This window comes from Podarcis liolepis, assembly GCF_965112155.1.
Source record: "Podarcis liolepis genome assembly, chromosome: 3".
Taxonomy (NCBI): domain Eukaryota; kingdom Metazoa; phylum Chordata; class Lepidosauria; order Squamata; family Lacertidae; genus Podarcis; species Podarcis liolepis.
The window spans coordinates 116349194-116376473 of record NC_139557.1 but is presented as its reverse complement, the minus strand read 5'-3'; the positions used below and the strand labels follow the sequence as shown (position 1 = coordinate 116376473).

General features: G+C 43.8%; 1 long non-coding RNA gene across 1 annotated transcript; it reads right to left on the bottom strand.

The window, feature by feature from the left end:
* Window positions 1-1313: 1313 nt before the first annotated feature.
* LOC310702874 lies at window positions 1314-27271 on the bottom strand. The gene is made up of 3 exons (XR_014523732.1): window positions 26443-27271; window positions 24398-25307; window positions 1314-1514 (listed from the first exon to the last, which is right to left on the bottom strand). It is a non-coding gene; the product is annotated as an uncharacterized lncRNA (long non-coding RNA).
* Between the last annotated feature and the right edge of the window lie 9 nt (window positions 27272-27280).

Sequence of the window (27280 nt, the reverse complement as noted above, 5' to 3'; positions counted from 1 at the left end):
ACATACCCAGCTCCTTCGACCATTCCTCATAAGGTTTGGTTTCCAGACCCTTGATCATCTTGGTTGTCTTCCTCTGGACACGTTGCAGCTTGTCAACATCCTTCTTAAATTGTGGTGCCCAGAACTGGATAGAGTATTCCATGTGTGGTCTGACCAAAGCAGAATAGTGCGGTACTATTATTTCCCTTGACCTGGACATGATACTTCTGCTGATACAGCCTAGAACAGCATCAGGTAGTATTTCTAGCTCCTTGGCAATCTCAGTAGCATCTATCAAAACGCTCCTCTCCCATGCAGCCCACAGGATAATTATTGGTTACTTGTAGCTGAATTTAAATCAGCTTATTTCATAGCAGCTTGCTTGTAAGATTGACTTCAAAAAAATCATTTTAATGAAAGGCAGGGAAATCACCAAATCTTTATTGGTTTATTTGAACCCCACACTTGAAATGGAGGAGCCCCATCTACCAAGGAAGGCCTGAGGGAACCTCAGAAAGGCATCTGGGGGGAAAGGCTGGTTTTACAGATTTTTATTTTTTACAGAAAATTCACCAGCTCTACTGCAATGCAACCCTTATATAAGAAAAAATTAAGGGTGGTTAATATTTTAAAATTCGGTCAAGTGAAGAACCTTGGTGCAAAACTGAAAAGGGTCCGTTTACTTGCCCCCCAGTCCAAAGTGCATAGAAATAAAATCTCGAAGCAGTTGTTTATACAGCCAATGAGCCACTGCCGTGCCCCCTTGACTCATAAAAACCACTGCTGCTATATTTCTTTCTCGCACTTCACACACACAAATACAAAATATAGCTTGCCTAGTGTGGTATACTGGTTAGAACATCAGACTAGGACCTGGGAGACCAGAGTTCTAATCCCCAATCGACCATGATGCTCTCTGAGTGACCTTGCGTCAGTCACTGAACCTCAGTCTAACCTACTTTGCAGGGTTGTTGTTGTAAGGATAAAATGGAGGGGTAGAAAAGAACGATTTGCGCCATTTTGAGCTGCTTGGAGAAAAGTTGGGGTATAAATGTAATACACACCAGGGGCTCAAACACACACACACACACACACACACACACACCCGTTTGAGCTCTGTACGGTCTACTGCTGAGTTGTTGTTGTTGAGTCGTTTAGTCGTGTCCGACTCTTTGTACCCCATGGACCAGAGCACGCCAGGCACTCCTGTCTTCCACCGCCTCCCGCACTTTGGTCAGACTCATGTTTGTAGCTTCGAGAACACTGTCCAACCATCTCGTCCTCGGTCATCCCCTTCTCCTTGTGACCTCCATCTTTCCCAACATCAGGGTCTTTTCCAGGGAGTCTTCTCTTCTCATGAGGTGGCCAAAGTCCTGGAGCCTCAGCTTCAGGATCTGTCCTTCCAGTGAGCACTCAGGGCTGATTTCCTTCAGAATGGATAGGTTTGTTTTTCTTGCAGTCCATGGGACTCTCAAGAGTCTCCTCCAGCACCATAATTCAAAAGCATCAATTCTTCGGCGATCAGCCTTCTACTGCTGAGTAGAGAGGGTCTATTTATTTATTGCATTTAAATCCCACCTCCTTCTCCAAGGAGCTCAAGGTTGCGAACGTGGTGTTCCGCTCCCACCCCAATTTAATCGCCACAACAAACCTGGGAGGAAGGTGAGTTTGAGAGGCAGTGGCTGGCCCGAGGTTAACCAGTGAGCTTCATGGCACTCACTGGTTAGGCCTGTGGATGTCCAGCATCGCCTGAGCTCTGCAAGTGCAGTTTTCTCCCAATTGAAGTGCAGAGTGTTTGAAAACCAAAATGCTCCTTTACAAAGCTATTATACTACCAACCCTACTGTGTGCTTGTGAAACGTGGACCACTTATAAACGCCATCTCCAACTCCTTGAAAGATTCCATCAACGGTGTCTCCAAAAATTTTTACACATCACTTGGAAAGACAGGTGAACTGATCCAGAATGCATCAGTCTGATTGGTCTGCAGGAGCCACTCAATCCAGCTCCAGGTGGAAGTGAATCAGTGACCTGATTGGCCTGCAGGAGCAGCCAATCAGGCTCCTGGATGAAGTGAATCAGCAACCTGATTGGCCTGCAGGAGCAGCCCGGAATTAGCCAACCACGCAGGGTCCATTGTGTAAAGAATGTATATATAGCTAGATATTTTGGGTAAAGTTTCATTCATTGCTACTATGAGCTGAATAAAGAGCAGGAAATTCACACTTGACTCCGAGTATATTTCAGCTAGTGTAGTGGAAGAAGCAAAGATCACCAGTGTTGAAGCAATGATTCTTCAACACCATCTTCATTGGACTGGTCTTGTTGTTCGAATGCCTGGTTATCGTCTTCCAAAGCAGCAACTCTATTCTGAACTTAAAAATGGAAGCATTATGCTGGTGGTCAACAAAAGAGGTTCAAAGACGCTCTCAAGGCAAACCTAAAAAAATGTAGTATAAACACTAACAACTGGGAAACACTTTTGCCTGCAAGCGCTCCAGTTGGAGAACAGCCTTTACCAAAGGTGTCATGGGCTTTGAAGACACTCGAACTCAGGACGCAAGGGAGAAATGTGCTAAGAGGAAGGTACGCTTGGCAAACCCTCCTGACCGGAAAGCAATGTCCCCATTGTGGAAGGACATGTGGATCCAGAATTGGCCTCCACAGTCACTTATGGACACACTGTTAAGACCGTGTTTGTGGAAAACAATCTTACTCGACTACGAGGTATCACCAAAGAGAAGAAGAGGAGCACATGTTTTGCTTAAAACTGCTGTTCTCCTTTACCTTCACCTTGCAGGAGTTTTAAGATATTCTTCTCAGCTTCTGCTGGCTGTGGCTGATATGAGTTGTAGTCCCAAGACATCCACAGGGCACCAGCTTAGAGGAGGCTGTTGTAAGATTTCACTGCTTTGCAAAGGGCAATTCTGCAAATTGATGACCTTTGCTTCAATCCGTGTTTGCTGTGCACTTTTTTTTTTTGTTTTTTTTAAGTGCTCTCGCTTCTTTCAGCCCAGTAAATTTCCACTCCTCTGCCATTTGCAGCACTTGTCTGCTGGCAGAACCTGCTGTGACCTTATGGGTGGGGCAACGGGTTGTGTCATCGTTTCATGTTTATTTGCATTCCACACCAGCCGTCCACATTCCTGGGACAGGGGAGCTAAACTGGATTCGGTGGGGCGACACAGCTGAGAACAGCAGCAATGAAAAGGAGGAGAAATATGCAGAAACAATCCATATTTTCTACCTCGTGCACTTCCAACGTGTCACGGGAAAACGTGGTCACTCTTCTGCACTTTTAAAATCCCCATCCCTTCCCACCAATTATTATTGGTGTTATGTAGTGTAGTTTCACCCTGGGCCAACAGGGGGATACTGTATATAGTTTTCACTCAGGTCTGTAGATAGTTTTCACTCAGGTCCGCGGCAGTTATTTTAGGCGGGAACTCTGGGCTGTGGTGGTTACAATGTTGACAGCCGGCTGCCTATAAATACAGGCCGGCTGAGCTGTTCTCAGCCAGTTCTATTCCAGCTTACCACAATAAAGAGCTACTTGAAGAAATCGCTGTGCCGGCTGCTATGTCAACCCACGACTTAACAATTATTATTATTATTATTATTATTATTATTATTATTATTATTATTATTATTACCCCGCCCATCTGGCTGGGTTTCCCCAGCCACTCTGTGCGGCTTCCAACAAAATATTAAAATACAGTAATGCATCAAACATTAAAAGCTTCCCTAAATGAGTGTATGTGTGCTCCTGTTATGAGAAAAAACTGCTCCTTTGCCCTTATGGGGTACCGAAGAGCCCAGATAGAGTCCTTTTGTAGGTTCTCTATCGGTAGGAGAAAATAACAGAGACCAACCAGGGAATATTGAGAAGCAAAGCAGCTAGTAAGGCTGATCTTTATTAAAGCTGTTGCAACAGGGTGCTCCCCTCACACGCAGGAGGAGGGAGGAGGACCCAGAACAAAGGTGTGCCTGCCCTTATATAGACTTTTTTAGTTGCCCACCCTCAAACTCCAGACCAGCCCCAGAAACATCATACATACATCACAGAAGAAGAAGATCCCAGGACCACCTCCCCCAATATATCATACATATATCACAGGGGGCGGTCTAAAACAGAATCCTGAGTGTGTTGTTTATCTCCTATCTTCATTTACCTGATTGCATTATCTGGGTTTTGGCCACTCTTTTGTTATTGTTGTTGTTATTTAGTCGTGTCCGACTCTTCGTGACCCCATGGACCAGAGCACGCCAGGCACTCCTGTCTTCCACTGCCTTCCCATGAGCACTCAGGGCTGATTTCCTTCAGAATGGAGAGGTTTGATCTTCTTGCAGTCTCCTCCAGCACCATAATTCAAAAGCATCAATTCTTTGGCAATCAGCCTTCTTTATGGTCCAGCTTTCACTTCAATACATCACTACTGGGAAAACCATAGCTTTAACTATACGGACCTTTGTTGGCAAGGTGATGTCTTTCATTGTTATAACTACTTAATTCCTGAATCCAGGCCACAGGTCACAGGCTCACCCTATTCATACCTGAAATGTGCCCTTAAGGCAGGATTTCCGAGCACAGAGACAATGGGGAGATTTCCCCTTTCCTTCAACCTTGCAGAGAAATCCCTGAGGTCATTTTGGGAGAGAGAAAGCCACTTCTGGGCCTGCCCCAAGAGGTGGGGTTGCGGGCTTCACGCCCACCCCCCACGTGAGCGGGGGCTGGTTTCAGCCCCCGCGAGAGCAGAGAAATCCCGGCCGTGTCTGCCCTATTTAGGGCCGGTGCAGAGGGGGCTCGCCCTCTTTTCGCCGGCTAGCCCCACGTTTTCCCACCCTCCCTCCCTTTAGGTAGGCTTTAGGTAGGTCTCTGACTTTGCTATGGACTTCGGTCTGTCGCCACATGGGGCATGGTAGGAATTTTTCCCAATTGGCAATTTATAGCCATTTGGTTTTTCGCCTACCTCGTAGCAACTCGTCACAACTCTTTGGCATTGGCGGTAGGCATTGGTAAGAAGGGGTTAAGAGGATGTGGGGGGGGAGGAACGCCATCACCTCCCCCCAGTGAGCAAAGGGTGGTCCGTTAAAGGACTCCGGGGGGCGTGGCCCTGTCCGAAGCCTATGGAGGTGAGGGCCAAAGGCACGCCCCAGAGCGGTGACCCGGGGGAGCTCTTAGTCGACGTGCCTCGGCGGGAGACTCCCCCGATTTAGTGTTAACCCTTCCCCGTGTCTCCAGCAAATGGGCTGGAGCCGGATAGTCGTTAGGACCAATGCCTAAGCCAATGCCTCTCATTCCTGAATTCAATAAAGTTGTGGCCTAATTCGCCCATTTAACCTTAAACTATGGTGTCTCGTGTCTTTATTTATCCTGGCGGGGGGCGGGAACTCGCCACGCAAAATGGTTTCAGGACTTTTCTGTGGGTTTCAGACATGCGGTTTACATATTTGAATGTGTTTGCTTGGTACATTTATGAACATCTATTTTATACATATGTAAGACCTTAAAATTCTTAAAACATTCGCATGACGCATCGATGAGGACTTTGCACGTCGTATGTGCTGTATTCATTTCCTTTACAATCGTCTGCAATGCACGGGCTTTTGAAGCTTGGTTTCACACTGGTGAAACCGGGGAGGGTTAGAGGTTAGGGGAAGAGCATTGGCTCTGCATACAAAATATCTCAGGTTTAGCACCCAACATCTCCTGGTAGGGCCAGTGGCCGGGGTGGGAGAGGACACTTGCCTGAGGTCTTGAAGAGAGGCTGTCAGTCAGTGCTGAGCTTGAGGGACATGCATGCACACAAAAGCTCATACCAATAACAAACTGAGTTGGGACACGGGTGGTGCTGTGGGTTAAACCACAGAGCCTAGGACTTGCCAATCAGAAGGTCGGCGGTTCGAATCCCTGCGACGGGGTGAGCTCCCGTTGCTCGGTCCCTGCTCCTGACAACCTAGCAGTTCGAAAGCACAAAGTGCAAGTAGATAAATAGGTACCACTCTGGCGGGAAGGTAAACCGTGTTTCCGTGCGCTGCTCTGGTCAGCCAGAAGCGGCTTAGTCATGCTGGCCACATGACCTGGAAGCTGTACGCCAGCTCCCTCGGCCAATAAAGTGAGATGAGCACCGCAACCCCAGAGTCGGCCACGACTGGACCTAATGGTCAAGGGTCCCCTTTACCTTTTTAAGATGCTACTGGAAGGAAATTTTTTAATTTGTTTCGACTATGGAAGACCAACACGGCTACCTACCTGTAACTACCAAGGACACCATTATTGTCATCAGAAACCATTCTCTTGCACCATACCCAGAAATATAAAACAAAGCAGTGTTTGCACTGTAAAAAGTTACCGGATTTTGCTGGAGGCTATGGGGCGTACAGGGATGCAGGTGGCGCTGTGGGTTAAACCACAGAGCCTAGGACTTGCCGATCAGAAGTTCGGTGGTTCGACGGTCCCATCTCCTATGGGGTATACACCGATCAGAAATGAACGTATGTCCGCCCCAAATATTTCGCAGGTGCAAAGAGCGTTTAGAACGGGATTGCATGTAACTGCTGGGATCCCGTCATGAGCACCTATCATCATGAGTGCACAAGAAAAAGACCGTCAAACTACAGAAAAATTTTGTGCCGCTTCTCTCAGAAGAGACTTCTGGGTCACACCACCACCTGTGTTTTCTGCATCCTTCCTGGAGATTTCCAGACGGTGCACGGGCAAACAAGTGTAATCTTCAACACAGAGCTTAGAAAGCAATCCTTTTTTTTTTCCTTCCCCGCCTTCATTATCCTCATTATAGCAGGACGGGGCCAGAGAAGGGAAGGTGCTGTTTTAGGGAAGGAACAAAGGCTTATCGGACAAAGGCACTCTGGAGTCATAATTGCTACTATGGCAACCAGATGGCTTGTAAATAATTGAGGCTGAATGAATAAAGTAAAATAAAAACCAACCCTTTTGTGGGCACACGAGGCAGGATGCATTGAAGGTTTTAATGTGAAGAAAATAGCAAGCAGGTGCCAAGGATTAAAGGGAGAAAAGGGGGCACGAGGCAAAGAGCATGTTTAACAAACAAGTAGGAAACATAAAAGAAAGCGGCAACTGGAAGCTGATCAGCAAGCAAAACTGCAATTAATTATTATTATTATTGCTACTTAATTTTTTTTTACATTTCTTGCCTACCGTTCGGTGTCCTGGGGCAGGTTACCACAATGCAAAAACGCAATATTATAATCCGTTTAAACAATTTACAATAACAATGAGTAGGATTTGTCCTGTAGATATATATCTCAGGTGTCAAAGGCCAGAAGGGGAAAGAGCCATATAACTGACTTCATGTATATATATATATATATGAAATTGTTTTATTATGTTTGTTGTTGATGTTTTTACTGTTAAATCTCTTTGAGATGTTTCATATGACAATGCCATATGGTAAATATTTAAGGGGATTAATATACTACTTTACCATTAAATTCTCAAAGCAGTTTACATAAAATACCGAATACAGTATACATTAAAATTAGCCATAAAATCAGGTGTTGGCCTAGAGCCTTTCAAAATAAAAACCAGCAGTTATAAAAAAATATAATTACAAAATAAGATTACATGCTGAAATACATGTCAAATTTTAATGTCTCAATAGGCTTGCTGAAGCAAAGAAGGGTTTTAGTGGGCCAAAAACAGTACATTGAAGGTGCCTATCAAATATCAATATGTAGGGAGTTTCCAAGTTGCTGCCCAAATGAAGGGTCTATTCCTTTCAAGGACAGAATGAACAACTCGTAGCACTTTTAAAATGGACAGGTCCTCAGATCTAGAGTTTGTTAGTTTATACATTTATTTTTACATATCTTTTCCCCCCAAAGCACAGGAAATCTGCAAGCTTGATGCTCTGTGAGCTCAAAGGTTTATTTTGCTAGTTTTACACAACAAGCATAAGTTTGCTGTTATGTACTGAAGTTCTCACCCTGGGCCAGCAGGGGGATGCTGTAGATAGTTTTCACTCAGGTCCACATATGCAAATAAGGGATTGAAAGGGACGTTCAGTGATTGGATAGTTACAGAAAGTGGTTACTGTTGCGTTGTAGTGGAGCTCTATATAAGCAGGCTGGCTGAACCCTTCAGTTCAGTTCTGTTCTGTCCTGTGAATAAACAAGAGCTGTTTGAAGAATCGCTGTGTCGTCTAATATGTTCACCCACAACTTAACAATAATGTCTGAAGAAATGAACAGATGATGCTTCACATATGTCAGAGGGAAGGGGATTTCACCTTTGGGGCACCCCCAGGCATGTATCTAAATTATAAACCATGCCAAAGCTGGGTAATGGGCAGAGCAGGGTAGAGAAGCTGCAGCCTTGTGGATAGTCCACTGGCTCTCAGACCATGTGGTGGGCCAGACTTTATTGGGGGGGGGGGGTGGAATGAACGAATTCCTATGCCCCACAAATAACCCAGAGATGCATTTTAAATAAAAGGGCACATTCTACTCATGTAAAAACAAGCTGATTTCCGGACCGTCTGTGGGCTGGATTGAGAAGGTGATTGGACCGCATTCGGCCCACGGACCTTAGGTTGCCTACCCCTGATCTACAACATGGGTAGGCAAACTAAGGCCCAGGGGCTGGATCCGGCCCAATCGCCTTCTAAATCTGGCCCACAGACAGTCCGGGAATCAGCGTGTTTTTACATGAGTAGAATGTATCCTTTTATTTAAAATGCATCTCTGGGTTATTTGTGGGGCATAGGAATTTGTTCATTTTTTCCCCCTTCCAAAATATAGTCCGCACCCCCCCCCCAAGGTCTGAGGGACAGTGGACCAGCCCCCCCACTGAAAAATTTGCTGACCCTCTGATCTACAACCTTCACCATCGCTGAACATTGGCCATGCATGCTGACTGTGGCAGATGTGAGTCAGGAGTGCAAAATCTGGGTGACAGCAAGTTCCTCATCCCATGGATTAGAGCGTTGGATTACCAGGGTTCGAATCCCCACTCAGCCGTGAAGTTCACTGGGTCTCACCTTAGACTAGTCACCATCTCTGGCCTACCTCATGGGGTTGTTGTGAAGGTGTAATGGACAGGAGAACCATGTACATCAACTTTGAGCTCCTTGGAAGAGAAAGGCAGTATATAGATGTATTAAATAAAATGATAATAAATATGGTTGTGAGGATAAAAGGGGAGGGGGAAAGCCATATCTGACACCTGACCCTCCTTGGAGCAAAAGTGGGATTAATTAATAATAATAGTAATAATTATTATTTTAAAATGATCTTTATTGGTTTTACAGATTTCCCAAATTTCACCATCATAATACATACCTTATTTCTTTTAACCTTAATACTTTAAAACGAATTTGTACTTCCCTCCCTCCTTCTGGTTTCTCTATATTTTCTTTATATTTATGCATTTGTCGTGTTTACATTCTATGTGTACTTAATACTATGGAATAATGCTATTCAAAATTTCATTAATGTACATGCTTCAATTGTAATATGTTTGTTCAATATTCTTAAATCCAAAACTCTGATTTTTCCAGTCAATTTTTCTATTTCTGTGTATTCCATTCTTCAACTGTGGTTATTTCATGTTGCTTCCATTTATGTAATAGTAGCATTCTCGCCACGGTAGTACCATAAAGGAACAGTTTCTGGTCACTCTTTGTTATATCATCTCCATGCTTTTTTGGAAAGTGTGTCTAAAAATCTTTTTTAACTCATTATATATATTTTCCCAGAAAGTTTAAACTTTTTCACATAACCACCACATGTGGAAAAAGTTTCCTTCCTTCGATTCCCAACAGTTCTTATTTTTCATTCTGTACATCTTTGCTAGCCTGGCTGGGGCAAGATACCACCTATACATCATTTTTAATATATTTTCCTTCAAGGCCACACAAGCGGTAAATTTTAATCCTATGTTCCATAGCTTTAACCATTTATCATATTCAATATTATAACCTAGGTAACAGTAATAATTACCATAACTATTATTTGTACCCCGTCCATCTCACTGAGTTGCCCCAACCACTCTGGGTGCTTCCAACATATATAAAAACATAATAAAACATTACACAATGTTACAAGTAAATAAATCTGAGATGACTAAAACAAGACGGTGCCTACGAATTCTCATGCCACAAAAATTGTGTTCATCTTTTAACTTCCACAAGACTATTGTTTTTATTATAATATCATATTTGCTTCCTATTAATTTAACTTATAATGTGTCTTATATGCATACACACACGTGCACTTACAATCAAGAAATTGTAGCTTGGTGAATGAGCTGCAAACTCCCTATTAGATGTCACATGCTCCGATCACAAGACTACAGTTCCCAGAATCCTTTGCGGTCAAGGAATGCTGGTTAAACCTGTTCAAGCCAGATACAGTACTGTATTGTAAAACATTCCCTTCGCCCTTAGCGCTTGCACTTGTTTTGATTTGAAACTGCAGTTCCTAGAAGGGCCAGCAAGTGGCATAAACTCTTTATCTCAGTTTACCAGCTACATTGTGATTAGTGCTATATTCAAAATAAAAGAAAATGTGCCTACACATCACTTCTGTTTATGCTAATGACAGTTGGCCTCCTGCTCACCTGCTCCTATTGGATAAACCAGCCACTTTCATTTATCTTCTTGCATTTATACAGAAGTCAGAGAAACCTCAACCCACCAAATACTGGGAGAAAGACAATCCCTGGCATGGAGATAGAAGGGTTTCTGAGACACAACAGTTAATGGGTGGGGAACCTGTGGCTCTCCAAATGTGTTGTTGTTGTTGTTTAGTCGTGTCCGACTCTCAGTGACCCCCTGGACCAGAGCACGCCAGGCACTCCTGTCTTCCACTGCCTCCCCTAGTTTGGTCAAACTCATGCTGGTAGCTTCGAGAACACTGTCCAACCATCTCGTCCTCTGTCGTCACCTTCTCCTTGCGCCCTCCATCTTTCCCAACGTCAGGGTCTTTCCTAGGGAGTCTTCTCTTCTCATGAGGTGGCCAAAGTATTGGAGTCTCAGCTTCAGGATCTGTCCTTCCAGTGAGCACTCAGGGCTGATTTCCTTCAGAATGGATAGGTTTGAGCTTCTTGCAGTCCATGGGACTCTCAAGAGTCTCCCCCAGCACCATAATTCAAAAGCATCCATTCTTCGGCGATCAGCCTTCTTTATGGTCCAGCTCTCACTTCCATACATCACTACTGGGAAAACCATAGCTTTAACTATACGGACCTTTGTTGGCAAGGTGATGTCTCTGCTTTAGGACTCTTAATTTCCATCAGCTCCAAACAACATTGCCAATGGTCAAGGATAATCATAGAACTGTAGAAGGGACCCTGGGGGTCTGGTCCAAGCATCTGCAACACAGCAATGATGATAGGAGTTGCAGCCCTGTGACGTCCCCAATAGAATAATAATAATAATAATAATAATAATAATAATAATAATAATAATAATAATAATTTATTATTTATACCCCGCCCATCTGGCTGGGTTTCCCCAGCCACTCTGGGTGGCTTCCAACAAAACACTAAAATACAATAACCTATTAAACATGTTAAGCTTCCCTAAACAGGGCTGCCTTCAGATGTCTTCTAAAAGTTTGGTAGTTATTTTTCTCTTTGACATCTGGTGGGAGGGCGTTCCACAGGGCGGGTGCCACTACCGAGAAGGCCCTCTGCCTGGTTCCCTATAACCTGGCTTCTTGCAGCGAGGGAACCTCCAGAAGACCCTCGGCGCTGGACCTCAGTGTCCAGGCAGAATGATGAAGGTGGAGACGTTCCTTCAGGTATACTGGATCCCCAAGACAGGTAGTCCCTGGGTTCCAATCTCTTGACTACTTTAGTCACCCATTCCTGGATGAAAGTTTCTTCCCAAATCCCAGATAGCAACTGGGATAAGTAGGGCTAATCTGCTCTGCTCTGCCAACTCCCAGCGCGTGGTTGCCTAAGGTGCGTGCTTCAGCTGTCCTAAACTGTTAATTGTGGATACAGCAGTATGCCAAATCAGAACATGCATGCGTAAAATGGAAATCTTTCAAAATATGTGCCATGGGTGTAGGGATTTCACGCCTGGCCTGGCAACTTTTAATGAGAAGCCAGAGGAGGAAGAGGGAGCTAGGGAAACTACCTTTCCTATGAGCTGACAAATTACAACAGCTGCTAAAATAGCCCCGAGGGTTTAAGATAAGAAACTTGTATGGCTGGGTAGTTCGCAAGATCTCCAGAGGAGTCAGGCTGAGGACAACTGCAGGATTTGTGAGCTCCAGGCAACAGACTTTAAACCAGACGCTCTCACTATGGATCTCCAGGGATGACGAGAGGGAATGGGTGGGGTCATAGGTTCATCGAGGTGTAGAGTTGGAAGGGGCTCCTGAGGGTCATCTGGTCCAACCCTCTGCAATGCAGGAATCTCAGGGTCATTTGAGAGGGCAGATATGAGAGGGACTGAGTACAGCTGGAAGACTAAACAAGTTAAGGGCATGTAAAACAACATTACAAGCGTCTCATGTTCTGCCTCTGTCCGTGGCTACCTCCAGGCCTACCATACAAACATCTCCTAGCATTTCCAATGACCCTTGCCCTTCCTTCCTTCCTGCTCTTTATGTGCGAGAAGCCACCTTGATTATCTTCAAATCCAGTAGGTTTTGGAGGGAGCGGTGGTGCTGTGCTCTAAACCAGTGAGCCTCTTGGTTGGCCAACTGGAAGGCCGGCGGTTCAAATCCGCCTGATGGGGTGAGCTCTGTGACGTTGACATATGAGTGCTGGAGGTGAAATAGTTAAACAGGTTACCCAATCAGAACCCAGGGGGGTGGAGTCAGAGGGACTATAAAACCAGCTCTGGGAGGGGTGAAGGGAGTAGTTCGTTGGGAGTTGGATGGAGTGGGAGTGAATTGGGATAGAGTCTGTGGGTAGGTTGAGTTAGTGCAGAGAAATAAGCTGAGTCAGGAACAGTTAGGAGCTAGGAAGACAAGTAAATATCTGAGAGGTGGTTTAGTGAGTGAGAGCAGGTAGCGGAATTTATAGGTCTGGATAGGCACCCCATGATTGTAATTGACTGATACCGTTTATGAAACCATACGCTTGTTAAACTGCAATAAATAAACAGAAGTTTATGTTCCAATTTAAACCTGAGTGGACTCAGTATTGTCCCAGGTAGGGCCTGGGTGGTGGCAGCGAGAAATAAAGTAGTGGCACAGGGATCAATAGATGGTGGGACACTGAGGAGAGGGATCAGAGGGAGAAGCTTGGGAGAAGGTACTTGTCTTCTTGTATTTTGTACACATCGGTGATGGTATAGAAATAAATAAAGAATCCAATGAAGACCACACAGTAGAAGGAAATATTTATAGCCATTTTGAGTGTCTCTTGGGCTAGCAATAAGGGGGGGGGGGAATCTGGCTTTTCTTTCAAATATTAGTAAAAGAAAAGCAGAGCTTTAATCACCATTTATTATGTGTGAGATCTGTTATCATGAATAGCTCAGTTGGGAGAGCATGGGACTCAATCTCAGGGTTGTGGTTCGAGTTCCACATGGGGCAAGATTCCTGCATTAAATGACCCTTCTTGTCTCTTACAATTCTATGATTCTGTGCTCTTGCCTTTTTGAAATGAACCCCACAAAAGGCTAAAAGCCAAGTAAGAGACATATTTCAAACAGATTGTGTGAATCAGCCCTTGGGACTCACTGAGACAAAAACCCTCCTTGGGTGTGGTGATCAGAAGTTTCTGCCGATTTCCAGCTTGTGCCAAGATTATGACCTTCAAATTATGGAGCTGCTGAGTCAACATCACAAGGTCTACTGTAGTCCGCAGAGTAATGCCCATTGTTTGAGGACCTAGCTAGCAGGATGGAAACCAAGCTCCACCTACACATTCTTAGGAAATGTCCCATTCCCCAAAGAGCTTTAGCTCAATGGCAGAGCACATGCTTGCATGCAGAAGGTCCCATGTTCAATTCCCAGCATCTCCAGGTAGGGCTGGGAAAACACTTGCCATGGAAACCATGGAAGAGATACTACTTATTCTGTGAACCACCCTGAGACTCCCGGGTATAGGGTGGTATATAGATTCAATAAATAAATAAATAATGATGATAATAATAACCACCACCACCACCACACCAGTGTAGACAATACTGAGCAGGAAGAACCAATGGTCCAACTTCCCATGTTCCTCAGAGTAACACTACGAAAGCCTATACTTGTTCCATGGTCCTCCTGCCCCCTAGTCTCCAGCCTGCAACAGAGGTACAATAAGAAAGGTCAAGTTTAAAGAACTGGCAACCTAACGTGCATGGAACAAAAATTAAGTGTTTAATGTAGGCAGAGTGCTGACGTTGAGAGGCTTTCTCAAGGCCAATTAATGACTCAGAAATTTGGGACTTCCCATCTCACGTTCCCAAGACACAATGTACTAGCTCTCCAGATTTAGTAATTCTAAACCTTCTCTGTTTTCAGTTCCCATTCCCAGAGGGAGAAGTTCAAGGTGCTGGTGCTGGTGTATACAGCCTGGGACTAAGATATCATAAAAGGTAGCCTCATCCTTTATATATTCAACCAAAATCTATACTCCACAAGCGAGAGAGCCTTTCGCAGATACCACCCTATCAAGAGCCCCATTCTGTAAGTTGCAGGGATGCAACCTGCCCTTTAGAAGTTGCCCCAGACCATTGGGACAGCTCAGTCAGTAGACAAGAGACTCAATCTCGGGGTTGTGGTGGGGCAAAAAAATCTGGTATTGCAAGGAGTTGGACCAGATGACCCTCACGGACCCTTCTAAGCAGCGTTTGAAATTCACCAGGCACATTTTGCACCTGGCTATCTGTCACTTGCAACCAAGTGAAGATGCCCAGGTGCCAGGATAGCACCTGATGTCTCCATCATATGGAGGTGCATACCTGGGGATCCTTGGATCTTGACTATTTTCACACACTAGCAACACATCCGACAGAATTCTACCCGTTATATTTTGTCTGAAAAACCAGAATGAATTTCAGGAACCAAAATGTTCACCTTGAAATATACGACTTTCGAGCCGTCTGACCCTAAAATGCCAACCAGGCATTCCATTTTGGCGACTATAACCCTGGTTTGAGGAGCCATTTGGCACCTAGCTTACACATCTGAGTTTCTAACACTGCTTCCAATTCTGCAATTCTATGACAAGCAGACAGGCACCATCTCTACTACCCTTGCGGCATCTATGGAAGACTTTCCTTTTCTAGCAAGCCTTTTAAATGGCTTCCAATTCCAGTCTGGATCTGTACTGGAACTGAAACTGTTATTTGTTTATTTATTTTATTTTATTTGCTTAACAGGTTCATTATTATTATTATTAAAGATTTTCTTGATTTACAGAAGTATGTGTAATGTCTCTCGTATTTTTTCCATGTAACGTTTTTACAAATCCGTTTCATTTGTTGAGACATTAGGGGGGAGGGGGGAAAGGGGGGGAGATAGGTGGGGTGGGGTCAGGTGGCAATGTTTCTATTATGCTTAATGTATGTAGGGTATGGTGTCAGCGTTGCTGGTGTTGTTCACTTGTGTTCCTTTGATGGTGAGAGAGGTTGGGATTGGCCTAGGGTGTGGTTGTTTGTTTGTGATTGGCTGTGGTGATCTTTGTTTTCGTGTGTGAGTGGGGTGGGTGGGTGGGTGTTTTGGATCAGGTTAGCCATATTGATTTGTATGCTGTTGGTGGATTATTGTCATTATCTTGTTGGGCTGTATATGTGATAAAGGGGAGCCATACCAGGGTGAAGGCGTCTTCTTCTGTTTGTCCCCATGTCAGTTTCAGTTTATTGGTTTATTTTTCTAGTAGGGCTGTTTCCCATACTATTTGGTAGCATTGGTCCATGCTTACTCCTGACAGGTCTCTCCAGTGTCTGGTTATGGTGTTTCTGGCTGCTGAAAGTAGGTGAGTCTGAAACTCTTTTTACAGTGGTGCCTCGCAAGACGAAAAGAATCCGTTCTGTGATTCTCTTCGTCTAGCGGTTTTTTCGTCTTGCGAAGCAAGCCCATTGGTGGATTAGCGCTATTAGCGGCTGATCGGATCAGCTGATAAGCAGCTTAGCGGCTTAGAAAAAGGGGGGAGGGGCAAAAACCAGCAGGAACTCGCAAGGCATTGTCGTCTTGCAAAGCAAGCCCATAGGAAATTTGTTTTGCGAAGCACCTCCAAAACAGAAAACTCTTTCGTCTAGCGAGTTTTCCGTCTTGCGAGGCATTCGTCTTGCGGGGCACCACTGTATATGTTTTGATTGTTAAATCACCCTTGAGATATTTCACAGGAAAGTATTAGTCAATAAAATAAGGACTGTTCAGGCCTAGGATGAAAGATGAGCAGCTGTCATGTTATTCTGTCTTAGCAATGCTCTCTGGCGTGTAGCATTAGGAGGTTTAAGACTTATCAAAAGCAACCCGTAAGACCCACCTTGGCCACCAGGAAAACAATAGTTGCCTTCTTCACTTCTGAAGCTGCTCTTATTGCAACGGACAGAGGGGACCAAATAGCCCTTCAGCTGAACAAGTCTTCATATTAGCAAAAGTGCCAAGCTATTGAAATTCAACAAAACATGGAGGCAGCAATTGAAAAATATGAAATGGTGCTCTCAGCCTCATGTTACTATCTGCTCAAGTGGCTATTTTTGCGTTTTGAACTCACTGCTGCTTGCTTTAATGCAGTTGTTATCGGAGATAGTTAAGTCCCATAATAAAACACATTAAAATGATACTGCAAGTCACCTTAAGTTTATTGATTAGCAAAGAGGGATCTAAATAGTTCTTTAAAGCAGGGGTCAGCAAAAATTTTCAGCAGGGGGCCGGTGCACTGTCCCTCAGACCTTGTGGGGGGCTGGACTATATTTTTTGGGGGAAATGATCAAATTCCTATGCCCCATAAATAACCCAGAGATGCATTTTAAATACAGTGGTACCTCGGGTTACATATGCTTCAGGTTACAGACTCCACTAACCCAGAAATAGTACCTCGGGTTAAGAACTTTGCTTCAGGATGAGAACAGAAATTGTGCGGCAGCAGCGCAGCGGGAGGCCCCATTAGCTAAAGTGGTGCTTCAGGTTAAGAACAGTTTCAGGTTAAGAACAGACCTCCAGAACGAATTAAGTACTTAACCCGAGGTACCACTGTAAAAGCACACATTCTACTCATGTGAAAACACCAGGCAGGCCTCACAAATAACCCAGAGATGCATTTTAAATAAAAGGGCACATTCTACTCATGTAAAAAACCCGCTGATTCCTGGAACGTCCGCGGGCCAGATTTAGGTGGTGATTGGGCCAGATCCGGCCCCTAGTTTGCCTACCCATGCTTTAGGATTGCCACCCTGCTCTTCAGCCAAATAGACATAGAATGAAAATAAAAAGACAAGACATGAAAGGAAGAGAGGAGGCAGGAGGCAGGAAGGAAGAGAGGATTCAGGAAGAGGAAAACATTAAAACTCACCCACCAAACCTTGTTGGTAAATTGCAAACATATACTCAATTCTTGGCCAAGATGAAGTAATGTCATATCTTTTTTTTATGTTATAAGTATCAGGTACCATGCTGGCTGCTGGGAAAACAGAAACCATGAGATGTGTTTCCAAAGTGTTTGATGAGATAAAACGAAAGTGAGAGCAAATGAGAATTTGTTTATGGGATAAGAATCACTGAGTGTGAAGAAAAAATGCTTAACTGTCCCCACACCTGGTGATTCTCCCTTTTAAATAATCATAGATGACAATCTTGCTGGAGAAACTATGACTCCCCTGCAATTTCCTCCCTTCATTCCCCTTAGCATTATGGGGCAAACATGGAGTTTGCAACCCTAAGGGATCCAAAATAAATGTTATTTTCACAACAGGCACTACCACTTCATTTCCCAGCCACACAGCGAAGCAGAACATCAAATATGTTTGCCGCCGCCTCCCAAAAAAACCCATTAAATGGAATAAATGTGGCAACACTTGCTGTGCAATGACTCTCGTTCACGCTGCGAGTTGTGCTTCATGACACACCCTTCAAGTAGGAAAGTAATGTCTATAGCATTCCTAGCCCTTCCTGCTAAAACAGACACAAGTTAGAAGCTGAGAGGCATTTTTCTGTGTGCAGGAAAAATGTGAAGGGTGGAACAAATCTAAGTGACAAATGAAAAAGGCTTTAATGTACTGTCCCGTTCTGGAACCAGGCAAAATGAGCTCAAGCCGTTGCATCCAATACTAGTGGAATATACTTCATTGTAGGGCATATCATATCCATCTCTGTGGGTTTTCTGTCCTGCTATTCCATTTTAAAAGCCCTGCAAGAAACAGACGTTTGCAGCCCAGGCTACAAATGAGACACATTCTTCCTCTGAAGCACAGGACAGCATATATCCCGCCCCCCCCCTTTAACCTCACACCAACCTGGTGAGGTAGAAAAGAGCCAAAAAAAAATTGCCCATGTGGCAATCTGAACCTGGTCTCTGCAATACTAGACCAATGCTCCAAATAGTTAGAATCCTAGAATTTTAGTTGCAAGGGACCCCAAGGGTAATCTAATCCAACCGCTTGCAATGCATCGCACTGTACTTGAAAACTACTGTTATGAAACTAAAAGTCTCAAGATTCCACTATTTGTGCAGTATATTGCTAAGAGTACTATTGGACTGCGTCTGCCAAAAGCATTTTTGTTTAGACAGGCCTACCCGGGACGTGGGTGGCACCGTGGGTTAAACCACAGAGACTAGGACTTGCCGATCAGGTCGGCGGTTCGAATCCCCACAACGGGGTGAGCTCTCATTGCTTGGTCCCTGCTCCTGCCAACCTAGCAGTTCCAAAACATGTCAAAGAGCCAGTGTGGTGTAGTGGTTAAGAGTGGTAGTCTTGTAATCTGGGGAACCGGGTTCGCGTCTCCGCTCCTCCACATGCAGCTGCTGGGTGACCTTGGGCCAGTCACACTTCTCTGAAGTCTCTCAGCCCCTCTCACCTCACAGAGTGTTTGTTGTGGGGGAGGAAGGGAAAGGAGAATGTTAGCTGCTTTGAGACTCCTGAAGGGGAGTGAAAGGCAGGATATCAAATCCAAATCCAAAGTGCAAGTAGATAAATAGGCACCGCTCCGGCGGGGAAGGTAAACGGCATTTCTGTGCGCTGTTCTGGTTCGCCAGAAGCGGCTTAGTCCTGCTGGCCACATGTCCCGGAAGCTGTATGCCGGCTCCCTTGGCCAATAAAGCAAGATGAGCGCTGCAACCCCAGAGTCGGTCACGACTGGACCTAATGGTCAGGGGTCCCTTTACCTTTACCCAGACATGTCATGCATTTTAAACCAGCTTAGTGTATTGTTGACATTATTTTCAAGTTGTTCAAATACTTGCTTTTAACTGAAAACCTTGCTTTTGAAAACCTATTTGAAGTTTTATTATAATCAAGTGATATACAAATGTTGTGAATAATAAAGTGTAATACATTGGAGGACACGATAAGTCCCTTCCTCAAAAAGCTTCTTACGAATCTCAACTAGGGGTGGAGCAAAGAGGAGAGGGTGAAAAGGGTTTCAGTGTTTATTTTTTTTTTATAGAAATTTTTATTGGTTTTTCACCTTTTATAAAGACAAATACACACAAAAAAGACAAAAGACAAAAACATGTATAGTTTCAGAAAATCCTACTTTCCTATCCTTGTTCCCTGACTTCCCCCCACCCCCCTTCATGCATCCCAATTCCCAAAGTTGTGTCAGCAAATTGGTATTTCTCTTCTTAATCATCTTAAAGTTACCTCTTTTATAAAGAAAAGTAAAGTAAATTTTTCTAAGTTGGACTCAGATTCTCTTCCATTGATTTCCCAATTTGTCTTAAATAAGAGTCATATTAACTAAACCCAAAGGTCTTGAGTGTTTTTACAATTCTATTCTTCCCTCCCTCCCATCCCCGGTTTTCGTCCCTTCCCAATACATGTCCAAAATATCAGTTCTTAGCCTGGGTTCCTCACGTCCGAGGCTTTCAAGTCTCTTTCAGTCCCTCTGAAAAGGGTTTCAGTGTTTAGATGATTTAAAAAGTGCTCTTAATCAACCAGGTATTAAAAAGGTAATTTTAAAATTCCGGCTGATTTTTTGGCCCTCGAAGTAATACCAGACTACAAATCCCACTTGACCATTGGCCGTACTAGCTGAGGCTTAGGGGAATTGAGTCCGGCCAGCACTCGCAGAGAAAAACTGTGTATGACAGACATCATAGAATGTCTCTTTCCAGGATATGCCTGCTGTGCCATGGTTATGCATCATCTGGAAATAATGGTTTTTTTTCTTCAGAGCTATTGTTCTATTGGTATGCAGGCACTCAGTCAAACTTCATACTGAATGGGTGGCACTAAATGGCTACTCCGGACAAGAGTTACAAATATAAGGGTCAGCAACCTCTCAATGCCTATGGCAGCAGTGTCTCACACTGGATGCAACTGATCTGTAGAAAGGATTCTGTCAATTGAAAACAAGAGACGTTAGATGTACCTTTCTTATCCATGAAAATCTTTCAATAAAAACTTTTTTTTAAAAAAATGGATGAAGTCATCTGAGAGAGGAAGAAACTTCGGAGTGGCAAAAGAAAAAGAGTTGGATTAGTGAAGGGCAGTGATGTAACAAGGAGGGCAGGAAGGTTAGAGAGCAGGGAGTGAGACTACAGAAAGGTTTTAAAGGAAGGGCAAGGAGTTTGGGTTGGATGGAAAGGAGACAGGAAGGATCTGGAGAGGGGCACCACACAGTCTGAACAATGAGCAGAGCAGTAGAATGCTAAAGAGTCATAAGGGAAAGACAGAGGTTACAAAAGTCAAACATATAATAAAGAACCCAACAAGAAAGCAGATTCCAACCACACCTTACCAGCTAGATGTGTCACCTACTTACATGGGTATGACAGGAATGATAGAACTAAAAATCTTTGCTATGCAGTTCTATATACACTGCTACTTAGCGGACACTTCAGTAACAGACGACCATCCCAGCGTATCAGCTCATTCTACAATGAATGTCCATTTATTCTCCTCTCTTTATTACATCTTTTCTCAGCATTTATCTCCTGCTGCAGCCAAAGCACGTTTCCCAAGCACTAAAAATCTTTGGAAAATGGGATAGTCCCTCCAGACAGCACATGCCTTGCTATTGTTGAGTGGGGAATGGGGCTGTAGGAATGTCACCTCTTGCTGGGTGCTTTGAGCTTAAATTAATAACAGGCAGCAGAACTCTTCCAATGCATGCAAGCAACCCTTTGTCAATTTTTTTCTTCATCAGATGCTGTGTACTATTATGCAGGAAGACTAATTTAAGAACCAAACTGGCTAATTTCCATATTTTGTAGAGAATAAAAATAAACTCAAGGAAGTATGCTCCCAACATATTTTCTAGAGTTAGCTTTTTAAACAGGAAAATGGAAAAAGAAAAACAATTACTTTTCTTTGTATTCTTAATCATCAAAGCACTGAATGGATTTTTTCTGGAGGGAAAGCAATATAAAAATATTTAAAATAAAAATAAACAAGGGAACAAAGCAGCAGAGAGAAATGTAAAGAATTTAAGGGACGTTGGAACAAGCCAAACTAAAACTGCAAAAAAGTAATGTAAGACAAACAATAGCAGGACTATACAATCCTTTATACAAACACTCAGAATTTTTTATATTTTACTGAAGGAATAAAAGCCTAGTGCCACATTTATTTTTTACTGCCAGGTAATAACATTTGTTTTCTAGGCTTTTTAATGTTGTGATTGTTTTATGTCGGAAGTCTTAATTCTTCAGTGTTTCTTTTTATAGCAACATGTCTTAAATAATGATTTCATTCTAGCTGGATCATATGGCTTAAAAAGCGTGTCATTAATGGAGAGAATATTTGTGCTTTTTTTGTCCAGTTTGAACTACTTAATTGTTGTTGGAAGGCCTTTGCTTCTAATGAACACATTCCGATACTCCCTTTTTTCTCTATTGCAAAATGTTTGGAGCTTTGCTAATTTGTCCATGGGAAATAAACACACGCCATCTTCTAGATTAGTCAGCCTCTCAGGCTAACCTACCTCACAAGGTTATTGCATGGATAAAATAGGGAGGAAGAGAACAAAGCACGCCATCTTGAGGTGGGATATAAATGCAACAATAAATAAAACTAATATTTATTGAATTTATATCGCGCCCTTCTTCCCAAAGCAACCATCAGTTTATACTCTCCCAACATCTGATGCAGCAAGAAAAAGAATAAGCACCCACACCTGCTTAAAACAGGAGCCTTTCAATGCAGCTTTCCTTTTTTAAACAAGACCATTTTTTCTGTTACATACACTACATACATTTCCCTGAAATGTGTGTTGTTAGCCCCTCGGGCGCTGCTTTTCTGCTACTACAACACGAGTGTCAGGTTGCAGGTGTAAATAATGCAAGGCATGTTAGGTATTTCTGTAAAAGCATTCAGTAGCCAATACCTAACTCACAGTAGTAGGTTTTCAAGCAAGCGCATTCCTCCATTAAGAGTACAGTATTGCTACTCTCTACCTAACTTAGACCTGAAAGGTGTGATTAATAGGTGAAACCTGTTGAGGATCACTTTTCATACCCTTCTGCAGCAGCAGCAGCAGCAGATGTAGCTTTTCCAGTCGCAGATCATGGCAGATTCCTTCTGAGGGCAAACAGATCCTTGAGTGCTGAGCCAAGGTGGGGTGGGGTGTCATGAGAGGACTCCAATGCCTCATTTTTGCACCCATCCTGGTCCAGCAGGTGCCAGTTTTACCAGCCCCTGGGTATGCCTCTGTCTATTATGTATGATCTCTAGTGAGATTTCTGCATTGCAGGAGGCTGGACTAGATGTCCTGCCAGGATCCCTTCCAACTCCACAATTCTATTATTCTATACCAATGTGTTTATGGATTTGCTTTCCACTACAGCTAGGAAATAAAGCTGTCTTTCCTGGTGAGCTCTACCAAGCTTAGCTAACACTAAAATGCACAGACCTAATCCTAATGGGACTTGAACTTAGGTCCATTTTTTTTCCTTACAAATTCTCACACGCTTAAGATAACCCATTGCTCTATTCAAACCATCTTAACAGAAATTTTGCAATATGTAACGTATTAGCTGGTTAAAAGCCGGACAACTGCTACAGTTATACAGTTATTATACAGCACTAAGGACATTGTACAGCACGTACTTAAGACAGCTTAACACAACTTCTTGCTCCTCAACACACTTTCAGTCACCTACCTACCCTATCTGCACCATCAGTCAGAAAAAAAATATTGCCAATGCTGTATTTTTTTCTGTTGCAATGTCTGTCTGCAGTAGTTTTAATTTCTGTATATCTACAGTTGTAGATATACCGTATTTTTCACTCTATAACACGCACCCGACCATAACACGCATGTAGTTTTTAGAGGAGGGAAATCCTCAGGCATGCCACCCGTAGGCATTCCCTCCATAACACGCACAGACATTTCCCCTTACTTTTTAGGAGGAAAAAAGTGAGTGTTATGGTGCAAAAAATACGGTAACTGTGAACGAACAACTATAATCAAAGAAAAATAATTATTCTGGATTAACCGAAAGGACACAATCAGCCATACTCGCTTGCAATTAAAAGCAAAGTTTATTTCTAGTAATTATGTAAGCTAAAAAAAGTAATTTGTGGTCTTCATACAGTGCTGTATGAACATAGGCCCTCACACCACAACTACCCATCCTTTTCTGCTAAGATCCCGTCCACACTGTATTTCCCATTTTCAGCTATTTTCCTGAACACCACATACACAGCTGCCACTCCTGAGGTGCAATGTTGTTGTTGTTTAGTCGTGTCCGACTCTTCGTGACTCCATGAACCACAGCACGCCAGGCACTCCTGTCTTCCACTGCCTCCCGCAACTTGGTCAAACTCATGCTGGTAGCTTCAAGAACACTGTCCAACCATCTCATCCTCTGTCGTCCCCTTCTCCTTGTGCCCTCAGTCCTTCCCAACATCAGGGTCTTTTCCAGGGAGTCTTCTCTTCTCATGAGGTGGCCAAAGTATTGGAGTCTCAGCTTCAGGATCTGTCCTTCCAGTAAGCACTCAGGGCTGATTTCCTTAAGAATGGAGAGGTTTGATTTTCTTGCAGTCCATGGGACTCTCAAGAGTCTCCTCCAGCACCAGAATTCAAAAGCATCAATTCTTCGGCGATCAGCCTTTTTTTATGGTCCAGCAATACTCTGTTGAGAGCCAGTGTGGTGTAGTGGTTGAGAGCGGTAGTCTTGTAATCTGGGGAACCGGGTTCTCGTCTCCGCTCCTCCACATGCAGCTGCTGGGTGACCTTGGGCCAGTCACACTTCTTTGAAGTCTCTCAGCCCCACTCACCTCACGGAGTGTTTGTTGTGGGGGAGGAAGGGAAAGGAGAATGTTAGCCGCTTTGAGACTCCTGAAGGGGAGTGAAAGGCGGGATATCAAATCCAAACTCTTCTTCTTCTTCTTGTTATTAATACGGCAGTGTGTTGTGGCTAGCACTGATCCCAGAGCTACGAGAATTTAAAACCCTAGCTCATATATAGGGACTTTTCAAAGGCAAACACAATAAGTACTCCACATACCCCCCCTACTCCTTGAAGTAAGGATAGGATTAAATGGCCTTGGAGTATATAGCAAAATAATAGACTTCAGTGATGCATCTATCCAGTATGACCATGGCGATGAGGCACGTGTAGTACTGGATAGCACCCAAACACCAATGGCAGGACTCCACTGATTACAGTACATACAAACAATAAAAAAGCCTACCCCTCTCCTACAGCACACACAGAAAGGCTGTCTTACAGGGTGGGAGTTTTGGTAGCAAATTAAGGCAGGCAACGAACTGCCAAGTTCTGTTCCCATTTGGTTCTAGAAACAGAACTCTCCAATGACACTTCAAAAGCTGGGGAAACTCAGAGGCTTCTGCTTTTCCCATAGAAGGACCAACTGTTGCCAGGATTGGGAATGCCCCATCTGAATCCCTGGAGAGTGTTTGCCAATCAGTGTACAGTGGTACCTCGGGTTACATACGCTTCAGGTTACAGACTCCGCTAACCCAGAAATAGTACCTCGGGTTAGGAACCCTGCTTCAGGATGAGAACAGAAATCATGCTCCAGCAGCGTGGCGGTAGCGGGAGGCCCCATTAGCTAAAGTGGTGCTTCAGGTTAAGAACAGACCTCTGGAACGAATTAAGTACTTAACCCGAGGTACCACTGTAGTAGACAATGCTGAGCTAGATCGATCAATGGCCCAACTTACTATACGGCAACTTCCTATGTTCCTAGTTTACACTCTCAACATTCTGTCTCTGTAACAGCAAAACCATGAGGGCACACAGCATAGTCTCTGGCCATTCACTGCAAAAGAAAAAGCAAAAAGAAACAGACTCATTACAGGGTGAACAAATGAGAGAAGTTCCTCTTATTTAACAGCATTTCCAGCCAATTGAAGAGGTGCTAAGAGGTAATTATTAGCCAGTTTTAAAAAATAGTTGCACAGACCAAGGGATAGCTCAGAGTCACGAGTTCGTTGGTTAAAATATTCCTGAATTGCAAAGGGTTGGACTAGATGACCCTCATGGTCACTTCCAATTCCACAATTCTATTTTTCTGAGGACCCATTAATGTCAAGCGTTTTTAACCTGTGGTCCACGACCAGGCTTCAGGAGGTCTGTGAACTGAGCACAAAATAATTTTTTCCCCAATAAACTGTATGCAAAATGTTGTGTGTATGTGTTTCTGTGCATTTTTCTGGAAGAGTCCATAGCTTTCATCAATTGAGACCTGGACCCAAAAAATGGTTAAGAACGTTTGATCTATGTAGGCCTACATTCTATTTTCCCATTCCGCCTAATAGATGCGAATGCCCCCCACCCTGCGACTATCTATAAACCACCATAGAAACAAAGAAATAATGACACACATCTCTATAGCAGGGTTAACATAAGTGCTTTTTTCCAAAAAAATATGTCTAGGGGTACTTTCGTTTTCCTACTCATATTGAAATATTGCCCCTCAATGAGGCCAAACTTAGATTCACAAAATGTTTAAGGGTATGCGTCCCCCTGCGTACCCCCAGAAAAGCACTGGTTAACATACATAAGCACAGTATATTGCCAAGGGTATATTGCCAAGTGTTCAAAGAAGTTCAAATGCCTTACCTAGCTGTAACGTTCACACCAATGCAGAAAGGTAAAATCAATATTATTGCAGTTGGGGGGGGGACACCCAAGGCTGAGGGTGAATTCAAGGCTCAGAAAAGTTTGGAAACTCTTAACTCATAGCTCAGTTTCTTAACCACTAAGTTACAGTAAGGATGGCGGTGGAAATTAAATCCGAACATAAGCTTCATTTTATCTGTTTATTTAATCATTTCATAAAATTTTTACACCTTGATTGCTACAAAAACCTTCAAAGCGGTTTACACAACGAAAATTTACAACCACACTTTAAAGCATACAGAAGTTAAAATACTAAAATAGATTAAAATTACCTCGACTTTCTAAGTATGCGGGTAGGTTTATCTAGGCTTATCTAAACGTCTAAATGTTTTTAGCAGGTGCCAAAAAAAATGTACAGTGAAGGTGCCCACTGCATCTCAACAGACAGGGAGTTCCAAAGTGCGGGCGCTGCCACACTATTATGATTATTATTAAAATTGTACAGTATACCGTCCGCCCATCAAGGCAGCTCACAACCTAAAAATACAATATTAAAAAATTTCACAAGATACATAATAAAAGCAAGAACAAAAGCGGCCCCATCACCTCCCTCCCCCGCTAAACGATCGAGTTCTTACCCTTCACCCCTTGGAAACAACACAGGAAAAGCGACAGCGGAGTAAAAACCAGTAAAAACATAGTTACGAAAACGGGCAAGTGACGATTCATATAAACCGGGTGAAGCCATTCCAGCCGGAGGGGAGCGGCATGAACTCAGCAAAAGTAGAGGCGTCCCACGGTGAGGAAGAAGACCTATCGCTGTCACAGGGGTCAGGGAAACATGAAGGAAGGGGGAGGAATACAAACTAAAAATTACGCCGCCTTTTCCTGTGACTACAAGGAGCGGGACCGCGAGTAGGTCGTGAGGAGCCCTGAGCCTCCAGGGCTAAGTAAATCAACAAATAAGAGCCGCCGTCCCCTCACAACTCCACAGGGTTTTCCCCTCAGGGACGGCCCCTCGTTCCCCCTCCCTTTATAAATCCCTATTGTTTAGGCAGCCGTTTCCTTCCGCCGGCCCGTTAGGCAATGTGCGCGTGCGCTGTAGCTCGCTCTCTCCTTCTCAACCGCCTCGCCTCGCGCTCATTGATCTAATTGCAGCGGCGGCGCCGC